At 39.3% G+C, this 13431-nt stretch overlaps 1 protein-coding gene across 5 annotated transcripts in view; it reads right to left on the bottom strand.

The window, feature by feature from the left end:
• The window catches only part of ELAVL2 (ELAV like RNA binding protein 2), a 136318-nt gene that overhangs the window by 102480 nt on the left and 20407 nt on the right, over positions 1 to 13431 (bottom strand). For 3 of the 5 annotated variants that reach the window (XM_063129209.1, XM_063129211.1, XM_063129214.1), the window contains exon 1: positions 12702 to 12814. The exons of the other annotated variants lie outside the window; for them this stretch is intronic. The gene's annotated coding sequence lies outside the window, so the exon portion shown is untranslated. Of the gene's footprint in view, positions 1 to 12701; positions 12815 to 13431 lie in introns of those variants that run through there. 5 annotated transcript variants of the gene reach the window in all.

Here is a 13431-nt window from a genome sequence, read left to right as displayed (position 1 = left end):
TCTTCAGAGAGAGAAGGTGTTTTATTTATTTTTAACATGCAGTGTAGTTCCTTGCAATGCAATGTAAGCATTTTCTTCCTAAAAAGTATCCACTTACCTTGCATGGTTGTGAAATGCTCAACCGAACAGCACTATTTACAATAGCTCTTTTTCTTGGTAGGATTAAATACAGAAGTATCTGAGTGATAACCATTATTCTATCACTTCTCTAAAATTAACGTAGACAAACCAGGCTACCATAGATACTCTGTTTACTATTTTAGCCATGTTACTTTACATTTATTGTTAGTTAAAAGTAGGCGGCATAGTGAAGTCTGTAATTCAGAAGATGGCCCCCTAACCCCTGCAGATCTACTGCAAGAATTTAACAGGTACTAATCACTGTGTTTCCAAGCATCATTACTGAATTTTTAAATTTTAATTCTTTCCTGGAGCCAGACAATATGGCATAATTTCATGGTTTTGTTTTAATGAATCAGAGAATACAGTTGACACAATACAAGTTTATTTGTTGTTTCAACTGTGGTCATATCAACCACCAATACATAAACGAAAAACACATAGATACAAATATACATTCTCAAACTCTGTAACAAAGGATTAAAACGTTAAAAAAGATGTTAACAAAGCTATACTTTGAAAAATGCCCATAAAGATACAAAAGTTAAAAACTACTAATATATTAAAACCATCCAGCTAAATTACTTCATTACAGTTCACCATATTAACATCAACAAATCTTCTTTTCAACTTTTGGGCTGCCACTGCAAATCTTGCAGGAAAGGAAAGGAAAGGAACCTCTTGTGCAAGCACTTGAGTCATTGCTGACTCCTAGAGGGACACCTGCTTTCTCTGACGTTTTCTTGGCACACTTTGTAGCCATTGCCTCCCCCAGTCGCAGTTACCTTTCCCCCAGCTAGCTGGGTACTCATTTTACCAACTTCGGAAGGATGGAAGGCTGAGTCGGCTGCCTGAGAACCAGCTTCCTCTGGGATCGAACTCAGGCCGTGAGGAGAGTTTCGGCTGCAGTAACTACTGCTTACCACTCTGCACCACACGAGGCTCTTGCAAATTTTTTTTGCAAAAAAAAAAAAAAAAAAAAAGCAAAAAAGAAACTAGAAACAATCTTAAAGTTGCTTCAGGTATCACAAAATTCCTACATGTGCCTTCTGTGTGAAACAGCCCTTAACAGTTTAATAAGCCCACTTTAGAAACCAATCTGTTTGCATGGATAAGTCACTAGGAAGGTCAACTAAAGTGCTTAAGGGAACATAACTAGAGTTGGTGTGAAGAAGGAACACATTATAGTTCCAGCCATTGCTTTGTCTTCAAAAGCCATTGCACCTATAGACTGGAATGCCGAGCAACTGAAAAGGAAAGCAGACAAGCAGAACTCAAACCTGCATGCTTGAAAAATCAGACTATTTGGGTTCTAACTATGATTATATTTATTTAATAAATAAATAAAATAAATAAATAATCATTATCTCAGCAATTTCTAATCACTCACCACACATTGGTTCCCAAAATGTTCATCTGAGCAGCACTACCTGGATACTAGCAATGTGAATGGAATCCAAACTGTGAGTACAAGTCAGTAGTTTGGATCCAGAATTCCCTTGAGTGGGATTTTGTGCTCACAAGATGCTTCCACTTGGGGAAAGTAGGGAATCAATTTTTGCTGCTGTCACTTCCATTGTGTAGCCCCCTGAAAACCTGCTCTGGAAGCTTAAGAGACCAGTTAGAACAGGGTACGGGCTGGCACTGAGGGATACAGGGGAATTGGCAGGAGCCTGCATTTCAGTCCCTTCCACAAACAGAAGGAAGCCTGGTGTTCATTCTGGATCAAATCCATGTTAACACATTTGAAAAATTAACCCCCCTAAATTTGCTAGAGCTGACTATCTCAAGCCTTGATACTCCTTCTCAAGCTTCAACAACCCAGAAGTCAACCCAGATGTTAATGTTATTACAGGGATGCTGATCCCATGGCATATTTCTCACCTCTCCCAGTGTGGCAGCAATTAATGTGATCTGGGCTAGCAAACTCACTATGCGATGGCTGTGGTTCACAAAGCAGGTTATGCTGCCTCACTAATGTGGACATTACATCATGGGCAGAGTAAGACCCATGCCCCAAGTAATATCTGTATTTTCTTCCTTTCCCAACTTCGTAAAGTATGTCATACTTTATTCTCAAGACAAGGATGCAAGATGGCCATAATCTTACATTTGCTTGAGCACCAAAATTCTGAACAGTATTCCCAAACATATTAAAACCTGCCTGAAAACATTCCTTCCAGTTGTTTTAACACTTGCAGAATCACTTCAACACAAAAACAAGTGTCAAGCTACATAAATGCACAAATACATGGCATTATCTTGCCTTGGCTTAAGGTAGCCATTGTTGTGGTCACAACCAACACTCCAGTCCATATCTTCTGTAGATGCCAAAGGGGATGGCTCTTGTTTTCATTTTAAGCAGTCTTTTCAGATAGCTGACGCAGTGAGAGTGCCCTACTGCCTCTGCCTTCCACGAAGCTAGTGCAAAAGGTGACAAGCCCCAAACCATGTGCTCTCTGCAATTTGTAGAGAACGGGGCGAGGGGCAAAAGGGATAGGATAAGTCACCATTGGCAACTTGGCAAGTTTTTTTGTGTTTGTTTTTTGAGGCCCTGGTTACAGCTTACTCTGTATGCTACTTGCAGGAATCCAGGAGTAGCCATCCAGTTAATATTTACACTTACATAATAAATTTCACAAAAAAGCAAAACACCACATGCATGCACATACTTGCAATAATCATTACAAGACGACAAGTCAGTATTATCCACATATTGCAAGCTGTGGATTGTCCATGGCCACCTATGAGATGGAGAGAATTTGAATCAGAGGGTTCTTACTCCACACTCATAGATGCTACACTACACCACTTCTCAAACGCTTGTCTTTAATTTAACCAATGGGAATAAATTTCACTCAGAAAGCATGAGTTACAAATGGATTTAAGTTAATCGGTTGAGGCTGTCTTAGTGTTTGAGAGGGTAATTTACAAGCTCTAATTGAAACCAAGCAACCCTGACCCTACAGAATAGTTTTCTAGGTATTTAGCTAGTAGCCAATACTGTTGAGACTCTAGTGTGCCATCTGGTGTATATAAACTGAATATCCCATTTCATGTGACTAGATATTTAAGGGCAAACTACACTAAATATGGACAATAGGGCAAGCTCTGGGCATAGGATTTTTAATGGGAAAATTCGTGTGGGAAAGGATTAACTGCCAATCCCCCCCCTCGCCCCCGTAACCCCAGTGTTGCACTCCTCAATCTTTCATTCACTGGATCTCTCTTTCTCTCCCCCTCAGACACCTAAAACCACTATTAATGCTTTTTAGATGTGGGTGAACGAATTCATGTATATTCCAATGTTACATCCACTTTGGCCACAGGTGCAACAATTCACAAGGCTGGAAGGGTAGCTTGTCTGCTCTGATCACTTCAACACTTCTCAGATCCATATTCACTAACATAATCCCACACATAAATGAAGATAATAAAATGTGGCTCAGTAATTTAGGACTTGTGAAGGCAACACATGTTTCTGAAGAATAATCTTTACCTTCTTGACTTTATTCAGGCTCTCTTTAGATGATGCAAAAGTAGCTAGTGACTGCATCGATTTATAAACCTAAGGCTTACAGCCCAGTTCTACTTTCAACTCCTCCATAGCTGAGAAGTTAGGTAGGACTAGTACAGCTCTAAGGACACTGATGGGTTTTCCATAAAGGTGAAAGCAACATGGGAAAATGAGAGCAGCTGAAAATCAGTGAGAAATATTATTTTAAGAATGTAAAAGGAGCAGTGCTGGATCAGACCAAAGGCCCATCTAGTCCAGCATTTTGTTCCTACAGTGACCTACCAGAAGCAAGACACAAGCACAAGAGAAGCCTACCACTCATGATCACCATCAACAGGTATTTAGAGGTATACTGCCTAACGTACTGGTGGCAATATATAACTATTATGAGTACTAGTCATCAGTACCTTTATCCTCTGTGAACTTGTCTAACCCATCCACATTAGTGGCAATCACTACATTGTGTGGAAGCGAATTCCACAATTTAAATATGCACTAAGTGAAGTAGTGCTTCCTTTATCTGTTGTGAATCCTCCTCTATTCATCTTAATTCACTTTTTTCCAATCCAACTGTCTGTTCAAGGCACAAAAGGTCCTTTTTGTGCAAATATGGAGCAATTTGAGCCCACCCTACCAAAATTTGCTACCACTTTCTCCCAAGGTTGTGGCACAAGCCGCACCGCTGCAACATTTTATTTCCTAATAGCCATTAGCAGACACTGAATGTGCACAAAGTATAGGAAATCTCAGTGAATGGCCTGGAAAGAATACCTACTCTGCACTTCTCCCTGGCCATTATCCAGCCCCTTTCTTTTATTACTGACCTGCTCTTCTATTGTCAATTTGTACCATTGCACTTATGTTCTCACTCACATAGAAACTGTTAATTTATCTGTATTATTTTTTAGCAGAAGCTAAGCCCAGCCACTTATTCTCATTGCAAAGATCCTTAACCAGCCCATCTGAAATACAAACTGTACCCAATTTATTTACGGACAGGGAAAGAATGCCATTGCAATTGTACCCCGCCCCAAAAAAAGGGGTGTGTGTGTGTATGTTAAGTACCAGAACTTTACACCAACCTTACAGGGAAGGGGGCTTGGTGAGGGGCCCACGGATGTTGTACAACCCTCCACAAGCCAGATTGGGCAACACCACTGGCTGGATTAGGCCTAGGGGCTGGAGGTTGCCCTCCCAGTTTATTTATGTCTGCATTAAATCTCCCATACTCCATCTTAAGACTTATGAATTGATTACTCAACCTATAGTCATGCTTTTAAATTCACTTACCAGAATCTCCTGGATTTATTTATCCTATATTAGTTTCCCCCAAAAATTACATCCCACCACCCTACCACTAGGGTGGTACATTATTTACACTAGTACATTATTTACTGTTTTACTCTGTACAGCACCATGTACACTGATGGTGCTATATAAATAAATAAATAAATAAATAATAATAATAATAATAATAATAATAATAATAATAATAATAATAATATGCAGTAAATTGCTTTGTGCTTCTGGCTGCACAAGCCATTTGTCAGTTTTCTGGAAAATGTGGAATTGGGAAAAAAATTCAGGAAAAAGAATTCAATGTAAATTAGGTTAATCTGAAGAGAGAAAAAATCAGTGTACATCAGAAAATGGACTAATGTCCTAGGGTAGGAGTGGGCAACTTCTGGCCCTCCAGCTTTTTTGGGCCTAAAACTCCTGTCATCCCTCACTTACTATGTTGGCTAGAGCTGAAAACATCTGGAAGGCCAAAACATCTGGAAAGATCTAATTTAGCATGTCTATTTTACATCTATTTAGTAAACAGCACAGCGGGGGGGGGGGGGGGGGAAGTACATTATGTAAAAAAAAATTGACCCAATGCACATGTATTTAACCTGAAATATTCGAGGAAAAACAATTAACAGTCTTAGGTCATAATCCCATGCATGCTTGCAGAAAAAAAGTCCTACAACTCCCAGTATTCCCCACCCAGCATGGAAGTGCAGTAAACTGGAGGAGTTTTTTCTGTCTAAACATGCTTAAGATTACACCCTTAATGTGATTTAACTGTTATGTTATGTGGATTTTTTTTCAAGACAATAGCATATACTTTGCTTATATTGTTTATATTTAAGGGGGGAAAAACAAATATTCTGAAAATATTCCTATAGTAATTATAGCACCCAAAGAACAGTGCCTGATTATGCTGACAACCAATCATCTATTTCAAAAGACTTCAACTCTATTCCACTATGGTTGTAGAAGCACCTTCAGTTTTGCAATCACTATTGATTAGTTCTATTTCATACTGGGACACATGTGTATTTCAACGACATATATGTACTCCCACATACTTGATGAGTATAATCACCTGAAAAAGACATTACTTACAACTTTGGAATTTCCAAGCTTGCCCAATGTTGTATTTGCAAATGGAATACATTAATTTTCACTAATGAGCTTATGAAATGGAAAAATATCCTGCAGAAAAATAAAGCACTGGAAAATGTTTTTGTGAACCGCCCAGAGAGCTTCGGCTATTGGGCGGTATAAAAATGTAATAAATAAATAAATAAATAAATAAATAAATAAATAAAATGTTCTGCCCCACATCATTGCCGCTTATGCTCAACAACCCTACAGGGCCAGAACATACAAGTGTTAATTGAATGGCATATAGCTGGCCTCTCTCTTGCTTTCCTACTCGAGACTAAGTGTGCCTAGCCTCAATTTGGATTGGGACTAGCATGCACCTGGAAGGAGAGAATAAACTCCCCACTCCCCAAGCTGTTTGCTTGCTAAAATCTTCCATCCCAGGCACAGGGGATAAAGAAAGATTCCATTGATACCACTGGATACTTTAAAAAAAATAAAAAGTCCCCATGCCCGGTGTGTTTGTGCGTGTGTGTGTGTGTGTGTGCGTGCGTGTGTGCGTGCGTGCGTGTGAGAGAGAGAGAGAGAGAGATAGAGAGACTGGGAAGCAAATGGCAGATGTGGTACTGAGGTTTAATTTTTCCCAAACGTGTGCACACTGGTCCCAATCCAAATTGGGGACGCACATATTTAATCTTAAGAAAGCCAGAGAGGCATCAGCTGCATGCTATATAATTAGCATAATGTGTAGTTTGACCTCATGTTGGCAGTTTGCCTCCTCATAGCAGTTAATGGACCAAAGAGCAGTAAGGACCATCTTTTGACCGGATGCCAAAAATGTCATCCCTAGAAGGAAGTGAACGTTTCTCTATCAGGAGAGAATCAGTTCAGCAAGGTCAATAGGTGCTACTGAAGTAGCCATGGCTTGCTGATGCTGCCACCTAGCTTCATCTTGAGTAAGAGTTCATTTCAGACTATTCGCCTAAGCAGCTAGGATTTGATCCAAGGTTGTTTCAAACATGTAACTTTTCCCTACACAAAGATCACATCTATCTAAGAAAAGAAAATCAGTACAGTGTCACTTAGAAGCAAACACACTCACAAATCTATAATGTAAGTAATCAAAGTGAGCTTCCTTAGTACAAATTCTAGCTTTTACCAACAGAAAACAGGAAGAATGTGGCCTTAGAATATGGCACCAGCGCATTTGTTTCTAAATAAATAAATAAATGACAGTTACTGTACACATTTTTTTCTTAGACAGATGCTATCTTTGTGTAGGAAAGCGTTACTTCCACATGGCCAGAGTACAAACACAGAAAGTGCACATGCACACAATCAGAATCAGCATGCATGCTTCCATTTTTCTACTATATCTTCACTCATACAAAGATATGCAATAGCATATCACAGGACCTAACAGCAGAGACAGAAGCTTGACTTGGGGAGGTCTATCCTTCTCCGCTCACGTGATGCCACACATTCTGGGTAATCCAAAAGCAGGTCTGCAGCTGCCACACGACAGGAGTGAAAGTGTGTCAACTGCTGCCTGTGCCATTAGACTGAATGGCTAAATGGAACACTAAATCATAGTTCAGCCTTGGGCTGGTGCACCCCCACCTGCTCTCTGTTGGCTTCAGATGGTTGAAAACTGAAGGAAACGTTTCCAAACAAATTTTCTGTTATGGCTGAACACGGACAAACTGTGGTTTGTCTTACTGATGACTTATTGAAACAAGTTCAAACTGTGGATAATGATTATGTGTTGGTACAATAAGCCATAGTTAACACTAACTACATTGTCCAGGTACAGGCATAATGAGAAATCATTGTTAGGTGAAAACAGAAGGAAAAGCTTCCAAACTCTGCCTCACGTCCCACCTGGAGGAAGAAAGCATGCAACCCCAAAGCTCATGCACAGGCCATGACGCAACCCAAACTCTTTGCAATTCATGGAGAACTCAGGGCAAAGGTATTTCCCACCTGGAAGTACACAAAGTGATTTGCTGAATCTCGTTGAAAAATCAGGTGCCTCCAGGTGGAACACCACAGCTATTGCAGTTGATTCAATTTTACACGCTTTAAGAAACCCTGTGCTACAGTGCAGAACCTCATACAAGCCCAGTATTTATTTTGCCAGTAAGAGGAGATAATGGCTGTAAAATTATAGCTGAAGACCTGTAGAACGAAGCCACAAAGTTGCTTCACCACAATCCACTCACCCAATGCCTAGTTCCCATATCGTACTAATAAAGTAAGGAACCTTGTTATCAAATGACTGGGTGGATCGTGGGTAGTTCTCACACTCATTTTAACCGCATAAATAAGGGAATGATGAAAACATGGGAGGAAATCACATGATCCCGTCTCCCAATGCAATATTAATATTCCTAAATTCCCAGTGCAGCATGGAAAACCATCTTGGGGCTAGTAGATTTGTGATCGTAATCACACCAAAAACTTAACATATGGATTGATCGCACTGCTTCTTTTACATTCTCCCAGCATTTCCTGACATCACGTATAACAGCTTTCTCCAAAGTGGTGCCCTGCAGATGATGCTGAAATATAACTTCTAGCAACCCTTGTCACTGCCCATGCTGGGAGTTGTAGTTACTAAACCTGAGGGAATCTGATTGGGAAAGACTGACTTATGCAACGACACAACGAACTATACAAAGCAGGTTCCCAGTAAGCAACAACTGGACGAAAGCAACCTAATTTCCTGTGGCCTAGAAAGCAAGGTATGATGCTGGTTTATGTGCATATTTACATCTGCTAGCTTATGTGGGATTTTAAAATTTCAAAACATAACCATATGGTGGAGCATGTCACGCTTCCTGAAGGAAGGAAGGACAGTAATGGAAATTAGAAAAAACAACCCAGGTAGGCTCATAAATTTTAAGAACCTGCATATAACAGAATGCAATTCAACCAAACTGAATTGCCAGCTTGCTTTATCAACTGCAAACTAAAGCACAAGACCAAATATCAGGTATCACAAAAAGTTTTAGCTTCTTCAGTGCCCCAGACTAATACAGAGAAAAATGTGAATAATTCTAGTAAACATGTCACTGCAGGGGAGGATATGGATTGTTTAAAATTTAAATTGATTTTTTTTAAAAACAACTATAAATAAAATACTAAATTCCACACAATTTTAAATAGCCTAGTTACAATTGAAATCTCATCATAAACATGCTAAGCAGTCACCTACAGTCACATAAAAATCAAGTTACCTACCACAGGCATTAATTTCATTTTTTCCATCTTGTGGAAATGTCTCTGTCCACCTAACTAACAGCTTTTGCTTCTTAAAAGTTCTGGGTCTTTCCGTCTCTGTTTCTATGACTAAAGTCATATGTGCCAAGACACAAGCTAGGCAGGATTTTTGTTGCTGTTCTGTATTTAAGTAGTGGCGGAATTTGGCCAAACAAAACCGAAGAGTTAATTAAGACTGAAAAAACAATATAGGAGGAGGATAAAAACTGATGCTGAAAAACAATGCAAAAAGTAGGCTTTTAAAGGTCTATAAAGAAAAATGGTTTTAAAAGAAGTTTTATTAGCCACATATGTATAAAGATGCAGCCTAATTTTTCATTCATTTATTTGCAAAGGATAAGACAGCAAGTCAAAGAGATTTTTACAAGGCGGGTGAAAGCAAGAAATGGGGCCCTGCAAGTGGGTGAAAGCAAGAAATGGGGCCCTGCAAGTATTTGTTTAGGGACCGATGCTATATATTTGTTTCATGAGTGATCTAGAGTCAAGGGTAAACAGTGAAGTAACTATACTTGCAGATGACACCAAATTAATTAGGATGGTAAAAACCAAGCAAACTGAAGAGCTCCAAAATGTTCCCCTACAAACTGTGAATGGGCAAAGGAACGACAATTGAGATTCAGCATAAGTGGACTAAATTAACATATATACGGATGAGTAATAATGTCACATAGACTTATAGTGCTACTCCTGAATAAGAAGCAAGATTGACCCTGGACTTTCCTATAGCTCTATTTTAATCCAAGAAGAAATTCCTCTTATGCTGCATCTATTCATCCAGTCAGCTAGCCAGCTTACCCCCTGACCCCACTTACAGGGATGGCCAGTGACAGCAAGCGGGAAGAAGTTCTCTCCCACTCACCCCCTGAAGCACCTGTCACATTGATATGCAGTGCACCAGGCTGCAGGTAAACTGTGGGAGGTGTAATTTACCTCTTCGCCCACCCGCTTCCATCTACTTTTTTACCACCTGAATACTGCCACTATGCCAGTAGGGTAAGTGAGGTGGGAAGAAATAGTATTTGGTACTTTATGGATTAGTTGGGAAATAAACCAAGCTATTTCTCAATGGCGGAAGAGGATAATTTGGCTTATTCCCAATCCAAATTCAGTTTTGAGGCAAGAGTGGATCTGAATGGGATGTGACCACTGAGTAACAAGTTCTTGGGGTAAAACAAGTGAGACACACATTCTACATTGGAGATTATTAGGCAAGAGATTGACAATAAAACAGCAACAGATTTATAATGCCTTTATCCAAATCTACAGCGCAGCTACATTTGGAATATTTATACAATACAGTTTTGGTTGTCCAAAAGGATAACATAGGGCTGAAAAAGAACAGAAAACAGCAACTAAAATAATCTTGGAGTACCTACTCAACACGGAAAGATGGAAGTGTTTGGGGCTTTTTAGTACAGAAATTGTTGTTGTTGTTAAATTATGAATTGTATGGAGGGAGCAGACAAATTCCTCTCATCTAGAGTTCAGATTTGCCCAAGAAAGTTAAGAGCAGTTATGTTTGGGAAGGAGAAAAGGAAGTAATATTTCACACAATGCTACCCACGTTTAACTTATGGAATTCACTGCCAAAGGAAATTGCATTCATTTGCTATATTAAGTATTAGGTTTGATTACTGGCACATGGAAACAGCACATGTTCACTCTGATGTGTTATAACTAAGAGAAAGAGCATGCGGCACTTTAAACAAATATATTGTGACCCGATAAATGTGTTCATTTTTAAAGATGTTACAAGACTCACGGTTGGTTTTTACCGCAACTACTGGGTTGTTTTTTTCTAGAATTTGATTTTACATTATTGTTCTATTTGAACACAGCCAAACTATGGTTCATTGTTATGGGAGCAAGTTGCAAAAAGCCTTAGGCTCACAGGCTCCACTTGTCCTCTACCAACACAGCCAAGAGTTCAGAAGTGTTTGCTTCCATTTTAATAACCCAGACAAAGGGCCTGTTTAGACAACACACTAACCCTTTTGCAGTAAATGGTAAATGACTATGTTTATCCCATGGTTATGTAACCAACATGGTTAGCAATGGTTCACAAAACCCACTATGTCATGGTTCAGACAACACACTAAGCCATAATGTTTAGCTCACCATGGCTTAAGTGTTTCATCTGAACAGGGTCAAATTGAAGTTAATCTTAACTATAGTAAGTTGAAACAAGCCACCTTTATACTATGGGGATGAAGCTGGGAACATGTGACTCCACTGTTACATCTTCACTGGCAGCCAATGTGTTTCCGGACGGGCAAAATTCTAAGTGCTGGTTACGACCTTTGAAAATTGGGACCAGGTTTTCTGAAGTTCTGCTTACTTTAATACACACCTGCCCAGGTTTTAATGTCCCACCAACATCTGAACTGTGTTTGACGGGGACATAAGAAGAAGCCTTCTCAGAAGCCAAGTCTCCTAGTTATAGAACTTCCTTCCAAGAGAGGCCCTTTTAGCCTCCTCTCTGCTAGCCTTCCAGTAGCACGTAAAAGCCATTCTGTTTAAACAGGCCTTTGGCCTGTTGCAATAATTCATTTGTGTTGCTGGGCTTTAGTAGGCTGATGCTTTAAAACTTGTTCTTGCAGCTTTTATATTCTTACTTCTATTTGTAGTTTTTATTGATGACTTTTACTGTTTACTTGCATATTCTTTGTTTTCCACCTTCAGCTCTAAACTATGGGATATAAGGTGGGATATAAAATCAAATAAATTGCAGGCAGAGGACTTTTATGCATTTAAATACATGGTTCCCCTTCGTTTGCAAGTCATTTGAAAGGGCTGAAGGCTTTAATCCTGCTTTCACTTTAGATTTAAGCAGCCTATCTTTGAAGGATTGCAGCGCCCTTCTGCTTTGGGAAACATCCAAAAATAGTGACGTGCAGTGCCAGGAAAATATGGAGATTTGCCATCTTAACATGAATGTTCCGATTTTACTTTGGACTTGGTTACAGTACACTCAGATCCATTTCCATTTTTTTGACTATATGTGTATTCAAGCTTCTTTGTCAACACACTTCTTTAAAATACAGTCATTCGTTAAAGAGGGCAGGATAAGGGTGGCATAAAAATGTTTACATTGCCCACCCTCTATGAACAAAGTTAGTTGATAACTAAAAAAGAAAGAGGAAAACACTTGGACTTTTAGACTGTCTAATGGAAGGGTTTTGGTATTAATATTTATATTCCCTTGCTTAGGAGGATATGAAAGGTGATGTGACTAACTATTAGAATTCAGGGAAATGGAAATGGAATCCACTATTTCTGCCTAAAGTGTTAGTTCTAGATGAAGAGCAGATGCAGGCTATTAATTTGAACCTGCTGTGAATTTAAGACTTTGGGGGGGGGGGGAGAACCACTCAAGTTAGAGAAAACAATAACAGCACTTGACTCCTACCTTTTAATTGGTTATGTTTGCAGATTCAAGACTGGAGGTGAATGGTACATACAGAAAAAGCAAGTCAGTCTCAAATATCCTGCTCAGCCTTGCAACTGGAGCATATAAGACGTTTTGCTAATAAATGAACAAAAAAAAATCAAAATATTAGTCTGGTTGGCTTTTCAAGAGGAGAGCATTAAAATGGGTTGTACTGGAGCCAAGTAATATAACCTTCTACTACAAAACTCTGCAATATGCTCCTTGAAGTTCTGCCATTCACCACTATGTGGCACGCTATTCAATTTCTAAAGTAAATCAGGAATCCTTATTTATGAGATTCCTTGCTTGCTTCCAAGAAAACATGATAGGATTGGCTTGTTTAGCTACTCACATGTCAAAACACTTTTGACACAACTATTACTTTAAAGATCTTCTCAGTTTACAATCCCGGTTAGACTTGCAGCTTATTTCTCTCCACCGATAATGTACTTCCGGTTTGTTCTCAGCACAGTAAGCATCCAGGCAAAATTCAATGTTTCCTTCTCAGCAATCACAGTTCTTCCTTTAGATCTGAACACAGCCTTATCCCACTAAAACTAGAAGCCTTTTAGTAGACTCTAATCAGCAAGTCATTCTAAGATTTTATCTTGAGGCTGCTGCACTAACACAATTTCAGGACTTTCTCTTGTATCTATGCCCAGTATATAAGCACAGTGAGTGCTCTAGAGATTATTTTTATTATTATTAT

This window comes from Elgaria multicarinata, chromosome 6 (assembly GCF_023053635.1).
Source record: "Elgaria multicarinata webbii isolate HBS135686 ecotype San Diego chromosome 6, rElgMul1.1.pri, whole genome shotgun sequence".
NCBI lineage: Eukaryota > Metazoa > Chordata > Lepidosauria > Squamata > Anguidae > Elgaria > Elgaria multicarinata.
This window is presented reverse-complemented; position numbering and strand designations above follow the sequence as displayed.